We start from the raw sequence: 23,570 nt of genomic DNA on the forward strand, positions 1-23,570 counted from the left end.
CCCAGCACAGCAGTGTCACTCAGCAACTGTCCACCAAGTGTGAGATTACAGAGGGCATTGGAACCAGGGGATGTACGAATCCAGATGATAGGGCCGTGTCTCTTGACACGACACCCTGGAGGGTATGTTCTCTGAGCCAGGATTTGTCTACATGTACTGAAAAGGCCGACTGCACCAGAGGCACCTGGGGTGCCTGCTAAAACTCTAGGTACTGGGCCCGGGTGCAGACTTACTGAGTCAGAATTCCTGGAGATCAGGCCCAGAAATCTGTCTTTCAACTTTGTTCCTTAAGTGATTCTGATGCCCGCCCAAGCCCATCCTGGCCTCTTCCAAAGCAGCAGTTCTCCAATGCCCAGTTCTGAGGGGAGAGTAATGAGGAAATGAACTGAACTTTATGGCTGGTGGAAATAACACTTCTCTCATTTACCACCAATCTAGAATGGTAACTACACAGGAAGTTTACTGGAAAGATATAGCTGATATGCTAACACTGGAAAAAATGTACACAGGTGTGCTTTCTTTTTAGGTGCTGACAAATTTGTTAATTTCTACCAAATGTAATTTAAATTAACAGGATTCTTTCTTACCATAATCCTTTTGTATGGCGAATCGTGGCTCCTTAAATTACTTGCCTGTTGAACAGATATTTTTAGACTTTGACCTTTTTGTTTGTTTGTTTGTCTTTTTTTTTTTTTTTTTTTTTAATGAATTGCCTCTGGAATTCTTTCTTCTCCTCCCTAGGTGTGCCTTTCTGAATTATCTGTGAGAGGCTGACTTCCTTTCCTAGTGACATGCCAACTTCTCTCTCCCACAAACATACTGCTTCAGTTCCAGATAATGATCCAAAATGTGGGACAGAAGAGTGCTTCATGTCACCCTCATACCACTGTCCCCACAAATATTTTCCCCTAGAGGCTTCCTTGTTGCTTTCTTAGTTAAAACAAGTCTGTTCAGAAAGGACACAAAAGACAAGTGTCACTTTCAGTGCCAATCAGTGTCAGCAGCCCTCAAGCTGGTAAATGGCATTTGGTAAATAGGAGGGCAGTTTTGCCTTTCCAGAACTTGGATTCCTCAGCAAATAAATGGGAGCCTGGCAAACTGCAAAAGCTCAACCATTCTTCTGAATTAATGATTCTTGTCTCCTTCCAGCACTGCTTCATCAAAATGTCACTGTGCATTAGAGAAAGAGGTAAGTAAATGTTTGTTTGCTAGAAAAAGGATCAAGAAAATGTTTTCAGACAAGAGTGGCTGCCCATTATATATTATTAGGGAGAAGAAGGGAAATGCTGGTTGGAAAAAAGGACTGCTCAGCTCAGGCAGATTGTCCTGGAGAAAAATTCAGGGAAAATACTTGAAGTGTTCTAGGTTTTGATACCTGGTACAGAGGAGGGTGGTGACATGAAGAGCTGTGTTCTGTGTCCCTGCCTCCCTCCCTCTCTCATTGAGAGCTTACTATGTACCAGGCAATGAAAAATTGGCAATGAACAAGGCAGCTGTGGTCACTGAGTAGTGTGGGGATAGAGGAGGCTAGGGGTCCACTCTCAGGCTTGCACGAGTGGAGCGCTAAGTACACTTGCTCAGAGCTTGTTCCAGCTAAGATATGAGAGCCCCGATGAACCAGAGGTGGGAGGCTCAAGGGACACTGGGCTCAGTGGAATGGACAAGAAGGGTCGCCTTATCACATGCACCCATTCAACTCTGGCAATCCTGCTGCTGCAGCTCAGCTCCCCTGAGTCTGGCCCCTACTCCATCAAGTTTGTCTCCTTTTCAAGAACAAGGACTCTGAATATTATTGCCCGTTCCTGGTAAAACGTGAACTTCCCTAGACCCCTACAAGACCTTCCCTATAAGACCTCAGCTCTTGGTAGAAACTCCTGCCTAGAGCTGAATGCATGGATGGATGTGGTAAAGAAGTGAAAAGGGGTTAACCCAGCCCTTGGCCCAAGCCCCACATGCTGGGAGCAAGTCAGACTGAACTGCCTCAGAGCCTCTGCACATTTCTGGCTTCAGCAAGTTAGGGTACAAGGTACCATTTCCTGGAGATTTTCACTTCCCTGGGCTCCCAGCCAGCCTGGTCATAAGAAGGGGAGACACACCAGAGCAAGCACTTAGGTTTCGCCTTGTGCATCAGACACTCAGGCTGGAAGGCAACAAGCCTGGTGCCTGCAGATGGCTGGAAGGGACAGAGGACCCTCCATGTCTTTCAGGAACACGGAGATGTGGAGAGCTGTAGATAGGAGGGTCATGGCGTGGCCCCGGCTTTCCAGAGAGCCTTAGGTGACCAGCTCTGGGGAATTATGACGATGATTTCCTGGGTCAGCTTGAGCTCAGTGAGCCTTCCAAGCCGCACTCCTCAACTTCAGTTGAGACACACACGCAAGACTTCCCAGGTGCCCTTTTAAAAATAATATTCCTGCACACTAAAGTCTGCCAGTCCCGACGGGTGACAGATGTTTTACCTGCTCATCTCACTTAATCTTGTGAAAACCTCATGATGGAAGGACTACTAGCATTTCCAACTTACAAGTGGGGAAGCTGAACTCAGAGAGATAAACTAATAAAATGAATCTGCTTCTCCTTGTACAGTAGTCCTCTTATCTGCAAGGGGGTACGTTCCAACACACACCCAATGGATGCTTGAAACTGGATAGTACTGAACTCTATATATACTGTTCTGTGTATACACCCATACCTTTGCTAAGGTTTAATTTATAAATTAGGCACAGTAAGAGATTAACAACAACAAAAATAGAACAATTATACTGTAGTGACATTTATGTGAATGTGGCATTATTAAGTAAAGTAGGGGTCTTTCACACAAGTGCCATGATGCCACGATAATTGATTTGGTAACTGAGACAGTACTAAGTGACTGGCAGGTGCGTCGCTGTACAGCATGGATGCTTTGGACAACGGGATGATTCATGTGCGGGATGGGCTGGAGCAGGATGGCACGAGAGTTCAACACACTACTGAGAACAGTGTGCAGTTTAAAATTTATGAATTGTTTATTTCTGGAATTTTCCATTTGAGATTTTGGATTGTGGTTGACTGCATGTAACTATGGAGAGTGAAGCTGCGGATAAGGGGGACCACTGTATAAGTAGCTTACGCATCTCGTCACTCTCCTTCTCTGAAGAGTTTAGCTCCTGTTTCACCATCACTCTCCCAGTATTACTGCTATTATTATTTTTGGTGGTTTCAATATCTAGGAAGATGACCCCCCCGTTAGCTGGCTTTGTCATTTCCTTGGCAGCATCTTTTCCAGTGACCTTATTGGGAACTGTAACTCGACCACTCATTCTCTTAATTATTTCCAATATATCCCTGATCCTAACTTCAAGTCGCCCTCTCTGCTCACCACCTCCTACGTGTCCAGTTCACTCCCTCTGGGACCCCAACTCTAGCCATCCTTTGATTCCCCCAGACTTACAAACCATTGACCATACCACCTTTTCACTGGTTTTCATCCCTCTTAGGTTCCTCCTCACAGAGCTTATAGTCCACGGGCAATCATTATAATCATCCCTGCACATATTATCAGTTGTCTTGCCCTCCTCTTATCTCATCCTCCTCACTGGATAAAAGCCTGACCTCGCTTGAGTCTAATTCCCCGCTGCTCTGCTGCTGCCTCTGCAAAGCAAGTGTCTGGAGAGCGCTCGGCTGCACCGCTGAGGCCATGAACTGACAGCCTCCTGCCCCAAGTAGGCCTCAGCGCCTCGGGCAGCCCCCCACCCCAACCAGTGTTTCCTACCTTTCTCTCCTCGGTCTTCTGACACCCCCTCCCCTCCTAACTCCCAGGTAAGGACCTTGGGAAATAGAAGTCATCCGAGGAGCATGTGTCCTACCTTCATGCATCTGTGCTCATGGACTGTTTTCCCTTTCCTTCCAGTGGATGAACTGCCTACCTCCTGTCTAAGGCAGCTCCTCCACTGTGTGCTGGATATCAGGCCATGTGCCTACTCAGGGACACGGCTCCTGAGACCTGTGTCTCTCTGCTGCCTGGTCAGCTTCTCCCCTTCCCTGCTGACTCGCTGTACAAACATGCTGCTGTTCTTTGATCTTTAAATGGGATTTCTCATGACCCTGCTTCCCTCTCCAATCACTATAATTTTCTGTTCCATTTTGTGGCAAACCTCCTGAATGCGTGCTCTACACTCAACTTTTCCAGCTGTCCTCCTCGTACTCTTTTTCATCCCGTTTAATAAAGGCATTCATACCTACACCACTGCCTCCACGGAGACGGTGCTTATCAAAGTCACAAGTGACTTTCATGTTGCTAAATGGACTGGTTGGGTCCCAGTCCTCATCTTACATGACCCGTCAAGTGCTTTGACATAGCTGATCACGTCCTCCTCCTCACTACAAATTCTTCAGTTGGCTTCCAGCATAACATGACGCTTCTATGAGTTTTCTTCCAGAACGACTACTGTTTGCATTTGTTATTGATTCATTCTTATATCCCTGATGTGTTAATTTTGGAATGCCCCAAAGATGTGCCCAGTCCTTTGAATTCTTCTTTTGTCTATTTACACTCACTGCCTTGGTGATGATCTTGTCTAAAGTCATTAGATACCATCCATATGCTGATGACTCCAAAATTTATATCTTTAGCCCAGTGTTTTCTCCCGAACTTGACTCATGTATATCTAATTGCCAACTTGATATTTCCATTTGGATGCTAAATAGGCATTTCAAACTTAACAAAACTAACTCTGGATCTAGTCTTCTCCTCCTTACTTGGTCATCCCCATCCTTTCAATTGTTTAGGACGAAAAATAGTGGATTTATCCTTGATTCTTCTCTTCCTCTCACACCTGACATGTCGTTCAATAGCATATCCTGCCAGCTGTACCTTCCAGATATGTGTGTATATGTATATGCATATCTATATATCTCTGTATAAAGTCTGATCTCTTTTCACCAATTCTGCTATTTCTACCTTGGTCCAAAGCGTCATCATCTCTTGCTTGGACTAATCCGAGAGACTCCTCACTGGTCTCCCTGCTCCTGTCCTGGGCCTCTACACTGATCGTTCTCTACACATCAGCTGGAGGGATACTTAGAAAAAGAAAAGGATCGCGGCACTGATCTGCTTAAACCCTCTGCGGCTCCCTATCCACTCAGAGTAGAGTTACTCTACTGTCCCCTTAGGACATATATTATCTAGCCTCTCCACTCTCTCCCTGATTTTATTTCTTATGGTTCTCTCCCTCCCTCAGTCTACTCCAGCCGCTCTGACCATCCCCTTGCTATTCTTCAAACACACTTGGCATGGACCAGATGTTTGTACTTGTTATTCTCTTTGCTTGGAAAGCTCTTTTCCCAGGTATCTGCATGAACAACTTTCTCAGTTCCTTCAAGTCTTTGCTCAAATGTCACTTTCTCAGAAGCCTTCCTTGACTATCTTTAAAAAAATTGTAACCCTTCTCCGTTTGTCATCACCCCTTCCTGCCTTCTTTTTTTTTTGGATTTTTTTCATAGCACTTATGACCATACAGCATATGTTTTACTTTTTTATTTATTGTCCTTGTCCTCCACTAAAATGTAAGCTTGAGGGCAGTAATCTTTCCTGTTTTGTTCACAAATGTCTCATTGAAGCCCAGAACATTTCCTGGAACAAGCAAATGCTTGCTGAATCAATTGGAGCAGTGTACTTGTCTAAGGTGACATAGCGCTAAGTGGTAGAGCCCAGATTTAAAACAGGGTTTGGTCTGACTTCCCGCCCCTCTCTTCCCTCTCACTGTGTTGCCTCTTGCTACGTAGCGTGCTCCCTTCTACTTAGCACACTGTAAAAACCAGAGGCTTAATTGGGGCCGACTCTTAACCTAACTTGGGGAAATAAAGGGTGAACAGCGGTATGCATATTTGATCCCCAACAGACTCTCTAGTATAGTGTGTGAGCACACAGGTTTTAAAGTCAGAAAGACCTGGCATTTGAACACCTATTTTGCTACTTGTCAGTTGTGGGAAACAGAGCAAGCCATTAACTGTTCAGCTGCTCAGTTTTTAATCTGTAATACTACACACATCACACAATCATTGAGAGACTCAGTACTACAACAGTGTGAAATGCTTAGTATAGTTAACAATAAAGAACAGAAAAAAAATAAATGAAAACCGAAGTAAAGGAACATTGATAATAAAAATAAAGCTTATAAATGATAATTTTTATTAATTGTTATTACCTCATTTTGATCATTGATTTCAAACTCTTGACCTCTTGCTCTTTGTGTTTCTCAATTACTGGAGTGGGAGCAAGACTGGCCTGTGGGGAGGAGGATGCAGACTACTGGAGAACCTACAAAACTATACTCTGCATCATTCACCTCTCCTCATCTCTGATGACTACACCAATCCTTCCCAGGATAGCACCTCCGGTCACCACGCACAAGTTACCGGTGTTGAACTTGGTTTAACCTGTGATCTTGCCAGTCCCCAAATCAGTCTGAATGTTGTTCACCTTGATGAGATCAGGATAATGGATAGTGTCAGCACTAAGGCTCACCAGATGAGGGATTTCTTTTGTGGCCTTAAAGATCTTTTTCATTTCACACAACTTTCATTTGGCTTCTTTAGGAGTAATACAAGGAACAGCAAAGAACCCTTGGTGTCATAATCAGACAGACGTTCTCTCTAGTCCTGTCAATGCTGATGACCTTTGTAAAACCAGCAGTGTAGGTTGTATCAGTGTGGACGTTGCCATCCATCTCAGTGAACTGCTATACTCGTATGTAACTCTTTACTTAATCTATTAGGGCCTACTCAAGTCTGTTCTTAAAGGAAGTGACAAGGGGAGCCATTCTTAGCTTGTGGGTACTGGGGAATGGGAGAGTGAGCACACCAGTCGGTTTGTCCAGATTCAGTGCTTTGAAGCTGCTACACGCTACACTGTTTCTTGGGACCACGAGCTGGGGCTGTGCTGGCCATGGAACCAAGAGGCCCCTAGAGTTTTGCCTTTTCCAAAATGTCATACTAATGAACTTATATAGTATAGAACCTTTTGAGACTGGCTTTTGCACGCAGTGTATTTCCTTCGACATTCATCCATGTCGTTGCGTGTATCAGCTAATCTCTTTTTATTTCACATCTGATGCATGCATGTATCAGTTTGTTTATACATTCACTCATTGAAGGACATTTGGTTCCCAGTTTTCAGCAATTGAGTAAAGCTTCTATAAACTTTTATGTGCATGTTCTTTAGGGTAAATATCTAGGCGTCGGATTGCTGAGTATATGGTAAGTGTTATGTTTAACTTTATGAGAGACTGCCAATCTGTTTCTGGAATGGTTTTACCATTTTGCATTACTACCAACAAATTATGAGAGTTCTGGCTGCTCCATATTCTTCCTGGTTCTTGGTATGGTCAGTTTATTTTCAGGATGGTGGTATCTCCTTGTGGTTTTAATTTGCGTTCCCTAATGCTTAATGATGTTGAGCATCTTTCGGTGTGTTTATTTGCCATCTTTGTATCTTTAATGAAGTGTCTGTGTTCAAATCTGTTGTCCATTTTTAAAAAAATTGAGTTTATTGTCTTACTGAGTTTTGAAACTTCTTATATATATTCTGGATATAATTTCTCTTAAGACAGAGGATTTGTACAAGTCTTGACGAGGATGTAGAGAAAAGGGTACCCTTGTACCCTTTTGTGTTGATGGGATTGTAAATTGGAAAGGCACTATGGAAAACAGTGTGGAGGTTCCTCAAAAAATTAAAAATAGAACTATCATATGACCCAGTGATCCCACTTTAGGCTATTTATTCAAAGAAATCCAAAATGCTAATTTGGAAAGGCATATGCACCCCTCTGTTCATGGCAGCACCATTTACGATAGCTGAAATATGGAAGCAACCTAAGTGTCCATTAATAGACAAATGGGTAAAGAAGAGGTGTGGTACATATATACAATGGAACATTACTCAGCCATAAAAAGAATGAAATCTTGCCATTTACAGCAACATGGATGGACCTACAGGGTATTATGCTGAGTGAAATAAGTCAGACAGAGAAAGACAAATACCATATGATTTCACTTATATGTGGAATTTTAAAAAAAATTAAATGAACAAACAAAACAGAAACAAACTCATAGATACAGATGAACATTTTGATGGTTGCCAGATGGGAGGGGGCTTGAGGGATGGGTGAAAAAGGGGGAGGGATTAAGAAGTACAAATTGCTAGTTATAAAAATAGTCATAGGGATGTAAAGTACAGCATAGGGAATATAGTCAATAATATTGTAATAACTATGTATGGTGTCAGATGGGTACTAGACTTACCAGGGTGATAATTTTGTAAATTATATAACTGTCTAATCACTATGTTGTACACCTGAAACTAATATAATATTGTATATCAATTATAATTGAAAAATTTAAAAAAGATAGGATTTGTAAATCTCTTAACAGTATCTTTCAAATAATAGAAATTTTAAATTTTGGTGACGTCAGTTTATCTTTTTTTTTTTCTTTTACAATTGTTTTTGGTGTCACAGGTAAGAAATCTTAACACAAAAACACAAATATTTTTTTCTCGGGGGTGGGGGGTGGGTGATGAGGGTAAAGGGGATCAAATATATGGTGATGGAAGGAGAACTGACTCTGGGTGGTGAACACACAATGGGATTTATAGACGATGTAATACAGAATTGTACACCTGGAATCTATGTAAATTTACTAACAATTGTCACCCCAATAAATTTAATAAAAAAAAATATTTTTTTCTCCTAAGTTCTCCTCTACAAGTTTTATAGTTTAGGTTTTATATTTAGGTCTATGAACATTTTTTTTAACTTTTATACAAGGTGTGAAGTATAGGTCAAAGTTCCTCTTATTGCATGTGGATGTTCATATGTTTTGGCCTCATTTGTTGAAATATTCTTTTCCATTGAGTTGCTTTTGTACAACTGTAAAAAATTGTTGACATATTTGTGTAGGTTTGTTTCTGTGCTCTCTATTCTGTTTCCTTGATCTAGATATCTATGATTTCACTAGTACCCACTATCTTTATTTTTGTAGCTTGGATATTAAGTCTTAAAGTGAGGTACTTTGAGTCCTCCAACTTTGCCATTCCCTTCAAATTGTTTAGGCTTTTCTCATTTCTCTCTCTCTCTCTCTCTCTCTCTCTCTCTCTCTCTTTCTCTCTGTAGGTGTGTATACACACACACACACACATATACATATGCTTGTTCATATCTACAAGAAATTCTGCTGGTATTTTCATTGGAATTGTTTGGGGAGAACAGACATCTTGACACTTGAGTCCTCCAAACCATGAACATGGTATATCTCTCCATTATTTTGGTCTTTTTTGATTTCCTTCATTAGTGTTTTATAGCTTTCAACTTACAGATTCTACATGTGTTTTATAAGACTTATATCTAAGTTATATCTAAGTTGTATGTCTTACAACTAAGTTTTTTAGTTGTTGGAAATACTTTTTTAAATGTTTGGTTTCGAATTTTCTTACTGTATGTAGAAATATGATTGATGTTTGTATGTTGACCTTATATCCTATGACCTGGCTAAAGTCACTTACTGGTGCTTTGTAGATTCCTTGGAATTTTCTATATAGACAAGCATGTCTGCAAATATGAATTTACTCTTGAATGTACAGTTAGCTTAGATACATTTTTTAATATGACTAAAAAAATGGTCAACAATATGCTTTTATATTGGTTTGAAGATTTACAAAGCATTATTTTTAGGAACAATATTTCAACAAATTTTTGATGGCCAAACTTATTGGCTCAGAGCTTTTTATTTGGTCAATGTATTGAACAGTTTTTGAATATTCATCCACCATTTATTTCTTAGCTCTACTCAACAACAGATATTGACAGAAAGTCTTTGGTTTTCTATTGGTCCAGAATTTCTTCCCTTTCTTTTTGGCCCATAAGTTTCACGAACTCAGTTATTATTGAGATGATTCTCTGGCTACAACACAGAGCACAAACCAAAACCATTTAACACATTATGTTGATATTTTGATTTTTTGGTGCTGACGCTATTGCTTTGACAACACTAAGTTCAGGAAATTATTAATTCGCTCAACTTTGGTTAAAATTCCTAACTCTCAAATATTTTCAAAGCTACTGACAAACTTAAAAAAAAGAGAGAGAAGCTTATTACTCTCATCGGTCAAAAGTTAAATTAATTTTTCAGATTGATGCTGTGGAGACACCTACACAATACAGGATAATTAACCCTCATTTCTCAGTGGAGACTTTAGCAATTAGATTCAAAAAGAGTGTGGGCCTCAAATCCACTCCCCTGTTTCCTTCCTCCTGAGACCCAGTTATAGAGAAGGAATGTTTATTAAAACCTCCAACTGAAATACAAATGGAGATAAATTAAGTGTGCATACTGTAAACCTGTTTTCTGCTTTTAACATTTAGGCTGAATTTGTGTAAGAAATGATTACGGTAATAGTTTACAATGAAAGTGTTCTAAGCATTTTAGTATTTCGTTAAATGGTCACAGTTACCCTATAAACCTGATAGTTTATTATTCCCAAATAATAGGACTGAGAATTGACCATTGGATTTAGCAGCTCGGAGGTAATTGGTCACCTTGATGGGAACACTTTTGGGAGAGTAGAGGGCATGACTGGTGAGGATTAAAGAATGAGAAGAAGAGAGAATTGGAGCCAGCTATATAAACAGCTCTTTTGAGGAATTTTATTGCAAAGGAGGGTAGAGAAATGGTTAAGTAGCTGATTGGAGAAGTACCAATAAGAGAAGTTTTCTTTTTTTCCTTCTCTTGCCCCTCCGTCCCTCCTCCTGATGGGAGAAACCATATTATTTTGAATGTTGATGGGAGTTTTTCAGTAGATTAATATCAGCCACTGATATCAACATTGTATATGATATCAGTGGATGATTATAATTCAGTAGTTCAATAACATAGTGTTATTTCAGATGATTGGATGTAGTATATATGTGGAGAAATGAATTTAGATAGAATCACATATGGGAACTGACTCTGGGTGGTGAACACACAATGGGATTTATAGATGATGTAATTTCACTAACAATTGTCACCCCAATAAATTGAAAAAAAAGAATCACATATGGTTATCTGTAGTAGGAGGAAGGTCAAGTAGGAGGGTGAGGATGCTAGTGGGTGGATGCATTGGTGGTGAGAATCTATAGACATTGTTTTCTATTGTTTCAGTGTTTTTTTCATTGAAATAGGAAGAAAAATTATTAGCTGAGAGTAAGAATTGGGAAGGATGTGATAGAAGATTGAGGAGAGGAGGTTTGAGATAGTTTTTTTTTTAGGAGAATTTAAGAGAGAATGGATTAGGAAGATAGGATATGATTGCTGGAGAACAATAAGAGCCCATTTGAAATTCATAGTCAGAAATTGAGAATGAGAGTAGCTAATGTAGTTGATGTTTTCAAACTACATTCACCTCCCTGGATGCTAGCATGGAGTAGGTAGAGATTTAGATTTTACCAGAATTGTATTTTTGCCAAAGAATACAACAAATCATGAGAGGGGCCGAGGAATGGAGGGGTATGTGATGGAGATTATAATGACAGTCCATGGAATTCAGGCTGGTGTGGAGGGAGACTGGGCTTCCAGGGGAGAAGGAAAGTGGGAAAGGTAGTTAGAAAAACAAGACCCAACTCTATGTTGTCTACAAGAAACCCACAGTCAATATGAAGTTGCAGTTTCTTACAAAACTAAATACAGTCTTACTATACGTTCCAGCAACCGTGCTCCTTGGTGTTTACCCAAAGGAGTCAAACACTTTGTCCACACAAAAACCTGTCCATGTATGTTTATAGCAGCTTTATTCGTAATTGCCAAAACTTGGAAGCAACCAAGAAGTCCTTCAGTAGGTGATGGATAAATAAACTGGTCCAGACAGTGGAATATTATTCAGCACTAACAAGAAATGAGCTCTCAAGCCATGAAAATACATGGAGGAAACTTAAATACATATTACTAAGTGAAAAAAGCCAATCTGAAAAGGCTACATACTGTGTGATTTCAACTATATGATATTCTGGAAAAGATAAAACTATGGAGATAGTAAGAAGATCAGAGGTTTCCAGGAGTTAGTGGGGAGGAAGGGATGAATAGGTAGAGCACGGGATTTTTAGGGCAGTGAGACTGCTCTATGATACTGTAATGGTGGGTACATGTCATTATGCATTTGTTCAAACCCACGTACAACACTAAGAATGAGCCCTAATATAAACTATGAACTCTGAGTGATTGGGTCAATGTAGGTTCATCAGTTATAATAGATGTACCACTCTGTGGGGGGATGTTTATAATGGGGGAGGCTGTGCATAGGTGTGGTGGGCAGGGGGTACATGGAACGCTGTACCTTCTGTTCAATATTGGTGTGAACCTAAAACTGCTCTGAAAATAAAGTCTATTAAAAAAAAGATGGTTAGATGACTGAGTTGGAGGGCCTGGGGGGAGACAAGAGGGACAGAGTTGGGATAATAGAGGGAGATAGAAACTCTGAGCAAGTAGAGTATGAGGTATGATGCTCAGGATTATGGAGAGTTTGCATTTACTGATCATGACAGGTGTAGGCTCCTGGTGACCAGTGAGGTCGCAAGAGGAGATGGGTTCATTGAGAGGATGGTCTGTATATATGTTCAAGTGCCAAGAACTGAAACAGCAGCGGCTGAAACCATGGAGAACTGACAGTGACCCATTGTTGCAGACTGCAATGATGAGGATTGATTATAACCTGATGAAATATGATTCAGACCTGAATATTCTTAGGGAGGAGAGAAGGAGAAAGGTCTGGATGCGGTAGAGAACAGCAAGACCCCCGGGACCAGTGGTATGAAAGGCTGTGGGAGCAAAAGCAGCCCCACATGAGAGGGCTGCTGGGGAAGTGCGTCTTCGGGGAGCCAGTCTTTAGAAGGAGCAAAAAGGTGCTGCATCTCTAAGAGGGACAATGATGGGTGACCTTACTGATGAGGAATTATGGCTTCCAGATAGTGACGTGGCAGGGTATTTGGGGTGGAAGAAGGGGTGGGGAGTATGAGGATGGAGTGGGGACATGAGGAGTCTGTGGAGAATCAGTTGTCCATTCTGAGGGGTGACCTGGTAGACAGTGGCAAAGACATACGGTGGCATTAAAACAGTTAAATTATCGCGAGACGTGGATGAGCCCAAGTAGGTGAGGTGTATGGCATGGCACTTAGGTCACGCTCAGTATCTTTTAGCTAAGAAAGGAAAGCCCCCCTCCCTGGCCCTCCAGCACCCTCTTCTGCATGTCCCCCACTCAGTTGACGGATGAGAAACTGGAATGCTAAGATTTAACACACGTGGCTGAGTCCTTATTAATCGTAAGTGGAATCACTGAAATAATTAGTGGATGTCAAATGCAGGGTAAGAACCTGAGTCTGGCGCTCGTTATTGCAGATGGAAATTGAAAAGTTTCAATCCCTGTTTTCACTTTCATACACACACTTAATTGTTTCATTAACCTTCACCATATCAGTAAGCCTGTACTCCGAAGGATCATAAAAGGCAAATACCCCTCAGCATTTAATCTCCACTTAGGAAGGCAGAGCCAAAGAAGGTGATTCAGGTTCAGCACATGGGTCAGGTAGCCAGCATTTCTCGCCTTGGCTTTCCCAGGGGGACCGAGAGAGCCCCTAGGTGCTCAGAATCCAGGGTTCTGCCCAGGGTGGGTGGATAGGGCTGGCTCCCTGCTCCGGTGACCCTCTCAAAGGCCAGCTCTGTTCTGCCACTGGTCGCCCACTGCCTCCTGGAGTTTATATTTGCTCTCTGCAGGATGCCTTTATTCATCCCAAGCTTACTCCCTGCATTTCCCAGCGAGGGCTCTGTGTTCTAAATGTTTCAGGATTTGAGAAAGATGATTATATGTGAGCCATTGGTGATCTTAGAATTTTTCAGCACAGGCCTGGTCAGTCTTTACATGAGAAGGATGACTGGGTGGTTAGTGCTTGGGTTCTAGAATCAGAGTATCTGGGTTCAAATCCCAGTTCTGCTGCATACTGGCTGTGTGATTTTGAGCATATGAGTTAATGTCTCTGTGTGTTCTAATCTGTATAATGGGATAATGGGATGATAATGCTATTTACAGAGTTGTTGCAAGGAGTACACTAAATAAGATAATCCACTTCAGTTGCTTAATAGTATGTGACAAGTATTAGCCAGTATTATGATACCTGTGGCATACGGTATAGGGTATAGCATAGGGTATACCCTATCTTTTTTTTATACCCCCATAGGGTATAGCATAGGGTGTAAACGTGGCAAATGTCTCTCTTTTGAGGTGTGGGCTCTTCAAGTGCCTTTTGTAACAAAGCTGACTCAGCCCTGGCTCGATTCAGTTCCACAGCTCCCCCCCCGACCCCCGTGGCAGTCCTCGGGTGGAAGCACAGCAGGGCAGAGCTTGGCGCAGAGTCCTTGGTGATTGACAGTGCAGGTGCCGGCCCTTGGGTGCAGAGCCAGACTCTGCAGGTGACTCTGCAGTCCTTTCTTAGCCAGGTGGTGTTGACAGTGTTCTGTTGATACTTTGGTTTCCAACTTGATTTTTGGTTTACTTCATTGGCAGCTCCTGACACTGTAAGGGGCTCCTTAATCCATCACCATGACATTGTAAAGTCCCAGAAGTAATGATTTGCTTTACTTGTTGTCTTTATAACGAGTCCCCTCTGATGGACTCAGAGGCTTGCCTAAGGAGGGTAGAGGCTGTCTCTCAAGGAAGCAGATGAGCAACTCAAGCAAGATCTTATCCACTACTCCAGCAGGTGTATTTGAGCACTCGCTGTGTGCCAGGCACTGGGGTACAGACCTAAATAAGACAGCCTTTGCCCTTGAAGACTTCAGGGTCTTTCTAGAAAGAACGACAAGTAACCAGGTAAGGCCCCCAAGGTGACATAAGTGCCTTTGGACATGCCAGCCAGCCACAGGTAGGAGGGACTTTTGAGAGGAAGCAGAGTCTAAACTGAGACTTGAGGCTGAATAAAGCTGGCAGGTGTGTGTGTGTGTGTGTGTGTGTGTGTGTGTCAGGAAATGGACACTCCAGGAAGAGGGAGGGACTGGCGAGTACAAAGGCCCAGAGAGGAGAGAACTTTGGCCAACGTGTGGCTTGGTGTGGTTACTAGCTACTTGCACCGTAGCGTGGTTCTGTGCACAGGTTATGCGCAGTGTGTTTTACGTCATTTCTCACTATTAAACAAACATGAATGTGCTTGTGCATCCAGAGAGGAATTCAGGCACACTCGCTGCACATCCTTATCCAGACTGAAGGTGCTGCCTGCTGCTCTCTTGCTGGGCTCCCAGAAGAGCCTCTCCTCAGCTTTTTGCTTTTTCTGCCGGTGGTTCCAGCAGACTGAAGGCAGGTTTGCCTGTGTGAGCCTTGCCCCATCACCTTTGGCTTGGGGCTTCTCTTCCCCCTCTCTGAACACTGTTCTCGTTTTATCCCTCCACCTCCCACCCGTTTATCTGCCTCTGTCTCTCCTTCTCTCTCTCTCACATACATCACTCTGTCAGCCATAGGTCAGTGCGAGTCAGTGACGAGTAAGGCAGGCACGACCACTGTCCTCAGGGAGCTGACAGACCAGAGGGAAAGACAGACAGTGAAGGTCCCGTGACACAGTGTGATGAGGATCTTTCTTTTTGTGCAAATTAGACCTGAGTTTCTTTCCATCCAGTCTCATAGTAATTCCTGGGAAAACATTGTCTTCCAGATAAACCCAGCTGGTAAGCAGTAGAAATAGTATGAGCCTGTTAGCACAAAAGCTTGAGTGCTTTCCAGTAATCCATCCTTAAAAAGGTGTTCCCCTCAGTTCAGCAGGGGCTTACAGAGCCTCCCGTGTTCAAGAAGCTGTGCCCAGCACTGGAGACGCAAGGAGGAGTGAGATGTGGTCACCGCTCAGCCATGGGGAGACCCACAACCCAGTTATTGTAATGGTATCTGGCGGTGCTAGTCAGTCATTTCACACATACTCATTGAGTACCCACTGTGTTCCAGCCACTGTTCTAAATCTTTCACTTACAGCTATAAGCAAAACTGCCTTCTTGGAACTTACGTTTTATTGGCGTGTGGGGACTGCAAATCGCTGTTTTATATAGATGCTTAGGTAGGAACTCTCTGTGGAAGTGGCTTTGGAGAGAGTTGAAGTTGGTGAAAGAGGGATCTATGTAGATTTATGAGGAAAGAGGGTCTGGACATAGGGTCACCAGTGCAAAGAAGGAGACGAGTACAAAGCCAGAAGAAGGAGACTGTCTGGTGTTTTCAAAGAATAGGGACAAGGTGGATGATTAGGACAACAGGAAGAGAGGAGGGTAGAGGAACAGCAGGGGACAGATGGCCAAAGCCCTGGCAGGCACTTGTCTGGACTGTGGCTTTTACTCTGGTGAGATGGGGAGTCACTGATGGGTTTCAAGAAGTGGAGTTAACATGATCTGATGGATGCTTGAAGAGGATCACTCGCTGTGGGATGGGATAAATTGTAAGGGGCAAGAGCAGAAGCAGGAAGACCAATTAAAAGGCTGTTGCAGTTACCCAGCGGAGAGATGAAGGTGGCCTGGATCAGAAAGGTAATAGTCAGGGAGTGAGAGGTGTGGGATTCTGGGTGTCTTTGAAGATAGAGCCAAGAGGATTTGTTAATGAATTAGATATGTCGGGGGGAGGGAGCGAAGGAGGGAGGGAGAGAGAGAGAGGGGGAGAGAGAGAGAGAGGGAGAGAGAGAGAGGGAGAGAGAGAGAGAGAGAGAGAGAGAGAGGGAGAGAGAGAGAGAGAGAGAGAGAGAGAGAGAGAGAGAGAGAGAGAGAGACTATGACTAAGGTTTTTGGCCTGAGCCACTAGGAAGAGAGTTGCCATCTGTGAGATGAGCCCTGTGTTAGATTAGCTCATCGTTTACCAGATATTTCCTCCCTCCCGGTCTCCATGAGGCCTGTATATTTCCTTCCCCATTGATGTTGAGCTCTTGGCCATAGGACTTGCTTTAACCTATGAAATGACAGTGTGTGACCGCTAAACCTAGGTCTTAATAAGAGGCATCGTGCATTTTCCCTTGGCTATTTGGGAGCTCTGACTTTTCCCAAGAGAAGAATGTGCTCTGGGTTACCACTGCCTATTTGTAGAGCGGCCTCCACCCATGACCCACAGACTTGTGAACATGATAATAAATGACGTGTAGACTGTTGAGTTTGGGGGTGGTTTGTTACACAACATTATTGTGGCAATCACTGGCTGATAAAGGAACAGAGGTAGGCGCAGTGCTTTGGGGCATTGACATAAAAGGCGGGCTCTTAGCCCTGTCTTGGTATTCAGGAGATAAGTTGTTGCTGAGTCTTGGAGGGTAAATCAGAGTTACCTAGTTCAAGAGGTGGAGGAAGGGCATTCCAAGCTGGGTCATAGCACAAGCCAAGGCATTGGGGCCAAAAAGCATGCTAGATGAATGAATATACAGGGAACTATGCAAGAAAAGGCTGAGGGTGGCAGAAGATGATGAGTCTGGAGCAGACAGGAGCTGGGTCATGGAGGGCTTTGTATTCCCTGATGAGGGAATTCCCTGATGAGGAGCTTAGACTTTGTTCCATTGGCGGTAGGGAGCCATCAAAACTTTTTCAAGTGGGAGAATGGCATGGTCTGATGTGCACATTGATGGGCAGCCTCAATGTTGGGGAATATTGTGGCTTGGAGGTAGCATCAGGGTGGAGCTGATCAAATGCAATGGTGGTAAGGATGCAGGGATGGAAATGGATTGGGGAAACATCTACGTTTTAATTCCAGAGAGAAAGTGAGAGCTCAATATGTGGCTTGCTTGGGAGATCAAACACAGGCAGGAAATTCCCTGACATGTTAACATCTGATAGGATTACAGACAATTTTTCTTATACACACATTCATTTTCTACATTAATTGTGCAGAAAAGAATTTTGAGTGTGTTACGACATTTAATCAGAAAAGAATTTTGAGTGTGTTACGACATTTAAACCTGCTTGTTTTCCTTTGGACCAAATTGTAATGAACCTTTAAATCTCAGTGTTGGAGAGGGGTAATCACCCTTGGTGCTGTCTTGGCCAGGGCTACAGTTTTTCTCCACTTCTTATTAATAACTTTGTTTGTTTGTTTTCAAATATCAAATTAAAGGAAGATCCCAAAAGAGGTTCAGAGCAAATGTGGCCCTTGCATCTTATTTGTACTGACTGTATATTGTGAAAACATTTCAGAGAAACACTAATTTAGAATTGGCCTCGCCAGATAACATACCCTTCCAGAGGATTATGTCATGACTCACCTCATTATGCATTCAGAATAGTAAACGTTCATGAGACTTGTTTTGAAGAGTAATTATAACACAGCACATGTAGGGAAGTAATGTTTAAACATTTGCTTGCGACTGCTGAAAACGCTATTAGTTAAGAGAGGCTAATAACTAGATGACAAAATAGCAATTGAAAAAATGTAGAGCCTTGCGAATTATACAACAAACACCAGAGTTAGGCACATCAGTACAGCAGCCCCCCTACCCAGGGGGAATAAGTTCCAAGACCCCCAGTGGGTGCCTGAAAGTGCACACAGTACCAGACCCTATAGACACTATGTTTTTTCCTGTACATACATACATAATTGCGGTAAAGTTTAATTTATAAATTAGACACAGAGTAACAATAATTAATAATAAAATAGAATTATTAGAACAATATACTGTAACAAAAGCTACGTGAATGTGCTCTCTGTCTCTCTCACATAACCAATCTGATAACCGAGATGGCTACCAAGTGTCTAATGGGCAGGTAGTGTACACAGTGGAAATACTGGACAAAGGGTTGATTCACCTCCCAGGCAAGACAGAGTGGATGGCGTGACATTTCATCCTGCTACTCAGTATGGTGCTTAGTTTAAAACTTATGAATTGTTTATTTCTGGAATTTTCCGGTAATAATTTTGGATGGCGGTTGACCATGGGTAACTGTGGAAAGTCTTTGCTTCCTCTAAGCACCCCTGCCTCTTCTCAAGATCAGCTCAGAGGTCACTCCAGGATGGCTTTCCTCATATGCTAGGGGAAATCCACTGTTTCATGCTTAGTTCCTCATAGTACGTTATTCTTAGAGTCCAACAGCTCTGTAGTTTTGACATTTTTATACTTAACTAATCAACATGGTTCATTTGTATATGCCAGCCCAGGACATGCCACATTATAGGATTTAATAAATGTTGCATAAAATGACACTCTGATTCAGTAATTTTATTTGTAGGAAGCTGAGGAGTGAGAAAGGCATGTTGCAGAGAATTGATCTAGGAGGAGCGAGGGGGTATACTTAGCTCTCAGAGATGTCTTGGAGCCAAAGCTGACTGTTAAAGACTCATTATACTGTGCATAGACAACTGCCGTGACTTTCTAAAAGTCACAGAAGACATGAGTAAAAGATGAGTAACTGATTGCATTTAAATAAGTTCAAATATAATCAGGAAAATCAGATTCTAGTTTTTTGCGTTAAATTGATTTATCTAATGCATAACTGAACAATACTTGGAAGTAGGACTTACACCTATCTTGTAAATATGAAAAAAGAAGACTGAGGTTTGACATGCTTTTCTTTATCTCCACAGCTTCCCGTGTCACCTGTGTGCTGATGATTCCCAGGTTTTCACAAACTTCATCCCCAACCTGCATTCTGAGGAGCTGATTTAAATACTCAGCTGCCAAGTGGTCATCTACACTGTAAGTCCTGCAGACATTTCAAACTCTGCATGCCCCAAACTGAACATATGGGTCTTCCATCTAACACCCAAACCTGATCTTTCTGTTTTAGGAAATAGGGTCCCCATACACTCAGCCTCCTGAGCTAGAAACCCTGGGCTCATCTTTGTCGTTGCCAGTTAGTTACCGAGGTCTGTGGATTCTGATCCAAAGAGTCTTTTGTCTGACCCCAGCTCCCATACCCATAGTCACAATGTTAATTCAAGTCCTTCAAATTTAGTGTCTAGACTTTTGAATTAGCCTCTTGATTGTCCTGTTTATAGACGACAGTTCCTTCTTCTACCCAGATAGCAAACCATCATCCCCTGGGTTAAAAAGCCACAGGGTAAAACCCAGGCATCTTTATGATCATACCTCAACATGCCTCAGTAACATTAGCCCTGTTTCCCAAACCAAACCCTCTCCCCTCCAGCTACACCTGTCCTTCAGGTACAGCGGCCCTTTCATTCCTCTGCACGTTCCTCCCCTCTGCCTTACGCCTTTCCTTCTCTTCTCCTTTTGCCAAACTCCTACTCGTCCTCCTACTCCTTCAAGAACCATTTCTTCTTCCGGGAAGCCTTCTCTCACGTGACTAGCAATTGGTTACTCTCCTCTCTGTGTTCTCAAAGCATTTGGTTCCTACTCAGTCTCTCCTGCTGCTTTGAGGGCAGAGCTGGGACTCACCCACCCTTGTAGTCCTACTACTTAGTACAGCAGCTGGCACACAGAAGCAAGACTACCCTTTGCTGAGAAATCACTTAACCACTCTTAGACTGTTTCCTCAGCTTTAAAACGGGAATAATTGCTTCTTAAACCTCAGCTTAGAAGTTGTTTATGAAAATGCTTAATAGAAATGAGAAGTGGAAAGGACTAGAGAGGTGGGGACTTGTTAAGGGATTCTTAGTCTAAGCACCTGGCTGTATGAATGAGGAAGATGAGCTTCAGAGCAGTGGGTGGCTGAGCCAAGGTCACATGGCCGGGCACGGGAGAGCCTGGGTCTCCTCACTCAGTGTCGTTGCTTCTGCTTTGGGGGCCTCACCTGCCAGGGCCCCACCCTAGCACTGCCCCAAAGGATCTTGATGATGCCATGTCACCTGTGCCATATGCTATGTCATGGGGGCAGTGTGATCACAAGGCTCCAAGCTCTTTGGCTTCCTCAGGTCATCTCTAACCTCTGGCTACTATGAGAGCACTCAGCAAATACTTGCTTTAGGCGAAGAATAGAGCCAACTGTGTTTAAAATCTGGTTCTTAAATTTGTAATCTGAGACACCATTTAGGGAAATAAACTCTTGTTCCTAAATTTTTTAGCTGAATTAAAACATTTTTTCCTCTTCCTGCTCATTTCCTAGAGCTCATCTCCATGTTTATGTTAAAACATGAGTTTTAAGCACATAAAACATCAAGTTTCTGATGTGCTATGGGAAGGTATTGGGTGAATTTGGAGTATAAACCTTAAGCAAAATTAATAATCATTGGAGAAGATTGTCATCAGAAAGATTCTTGGGTCACTGTTTTCAAAGAATATGTAGAAGCTGGAGAGCTATTAACTCAACAGGTGACAGACACCCTCGTCTTTATCATGCAACAGGCCAGCAACTGCATGCAGCTGTTCTCAAGGAGAAAAACATGAGCTCTCACCCCACCCCTACCAGATCTAAGCAACTGTATTACTACCGTGTTTCCCCAAAAATGAGACCTAGCCGGACAATCAGCACTAATGTGTTTTTTGGAGCAAAAATTAATATATAAGACCCGGTCTTATTTTACTATATTAATTTTTGCTCCAAAGGACGCATTAGAGCTGATTGCCTGGCTAGGTCTTATTTTCAGGGAAACAGGGTAGTAAATGTGAGGTGTGTTGTATTTCCAGAATGTGTGTGTGTGTGTGTGTGTGTGTGTGTGTGTGTGTGTGTATGAGAGAGAGAGAGAGAGAGGCTTAGCATTTCAGTATGGCCCTTCATCATTTCAAAGCATGTAACCACCAGTAATTAGTAAGCCTGCTCTGGAAATTATTAGTAATGACCAGAAAAACAGGTCATTACTATTAATTTCACACTGTAGTTACGAGATCTGGAGAGATCATACAGTAGTAATATAAAAGATATCATGCTGGCAAGCATTTGGGGATCCCTTTCCTTTTTGAGAACTGATACCTAATATTTAGAAAATTTTAGCCTCAGTCATTCTTATGTCACTGTAATTTTGGCACTAGGTATACAACTTTAGTTTTCCTGGATCTTTTTAAAAAAAAATAATTGTTTTACTTTTCAATTACAGTTGACATACAATGTTATATTAGTTTCAGGTGTACCACATAGTGATTAGACATTTATATAACTTACAGAGTGATCACATACTGCCCCTTCTGTGACCAGAGACTACTCCCCAACTCCGCCAGACCTCCTGGGGTCAGCAGAGTGCAGATGGTACCATCCCACCAGACCGTTTTCCTGAGAGCTGATGGAATAGTTCATGACCTCCTATTGTTCAGGCAATGGCAGGATATTCAGAGTGTTTAGTGCAGAGTTTCTTATCCCTATACTTCGTTTGAGTGTATAACATGGTAGGTACTGATCACATATTTTATAAATAGAAAAGAAAGAGAGACACAGTTTATCAGTAACAAATGGGATTTCTGAATGGCGGAGATGTTTTTCACTTTGCAATCAAATGCAGTTCTCTCAGTTTTCTTGATTGGTATTAAATGGAACTCTACTTTGGATCCAGAAGCTGCAATGGCATTTGCTACCTTCTTATAATTCATGGGCTTGAAGGGTAGCAGAATTTACCACCCCAAAACATGCCTCTTTGGCATAAGGATGATTTTGAGCTGAAGGCAATTAAGAAGAAGTTGGTACAAGAAAAGCCCCTTGCCCCCACCTGGTTTGACTAAAAGCAGGATGTAAATTTGTAAAGGGTGTCCCCCTTTCCCTGTCTGCCAATAAGAACAGAAGTTAATCAACAGAGATAACTCTAGACTTTCATCAGCCCAGAGACAGCACCAGAGGGATCTTCATAACAAACCTTGCTAAAAGTAGTCCTCTGGGCAGCTGACTGGGTGGCTTAGTTGGTTAGAGTGTGAGCCCTCAACAACAGGGTTGCCGGTTCAATTCCCACATGGGCCAGTGAGCTGCGCCCTCCACAACTAGACTGAGAAGAATGAGCTGCCACTGAGCTTCTGGAGGGGGTGCCACCCGATGCCTCAGTTGGTTAGAGCGTGAGCTCTCAACAAGGTTGCTGGTTTAATTCCCACCATGGGATGGTGGGCTGCGCCCCCTGCAGCTAAGATTGAAAACAGAGATTGGACTTAGAACTGAGCTGCGCCCTCCACAACTAGATTGAAGGACAACAACTTGGAGCTGATAGGCCCTGGAGAAACACACTGTTCCCCAATATGCCCCAATTAAACAAAACAAAACAAAGAAAACAAAACAAAACTAGTCCTCATCTACCATTAGTTTCCCCATATATTTACCTTCCCAGAATCTGATGCCTCTAGAAGCTCAAAGTCCTTTTCCTTTGTCTTGTCACTTCTCTAAAAATGTATTGTTAAGATGCTGTATAAACCCAAGTCCTAACCACTCCATGAGGTACTCACTTCTGAGTTCTCCCATCTCTTTGTGCTATGCACATATTAATAAGCTTCTGTTTGTATTTTTTCTTGTTAATCTGTTTTTTACCAATTTGTTTACAGGGCTCCAGCCAGGCAACCTAGGTGGGTAGAGGAAAATATTTTTTTCCTCCTCTACAGCCTAATAGAGGAAAAAGAGAATCATGACTTTTTACCATTATACAGCCTAAAATCCACACTAAAATAATCCTAACCTACGAACTTGGAAGGGTAGAGGGAAAAACATTT

The 23,570-nt window shown here is 42.5% G+C and overlaps 1 protein-coding gene across 1 annotated transcript in view; it reads right to left on the bottom strand.

The window, feature by feature from the left end:
* The window catches only part of TRPC7 (transient receptor potential cation channel subfamily C member 7), a gene marked incomplete at its 5' end in the record, with an annotated part of 119,610 nt that overhangs the window by 83,440 nt on the left and 12,600 nt on the right, over nt 1-23,570 (bottom strand). The gene's annotated exons all lie outside the window — the stretch shown is intronic.

The sequence above is a fragment of the Rhinolophus hipposideros genome, assembly GCF_964194185.1.
Source record: "Rhinolophus hipposideros genome assembly, chromosome: 23".
NCBI lineage: Eukaryota > Metazoa > Chordata > Mammalia > Chiroptera > Rhinolophidae > Rhinolophus > Rhinolophus hipposideros.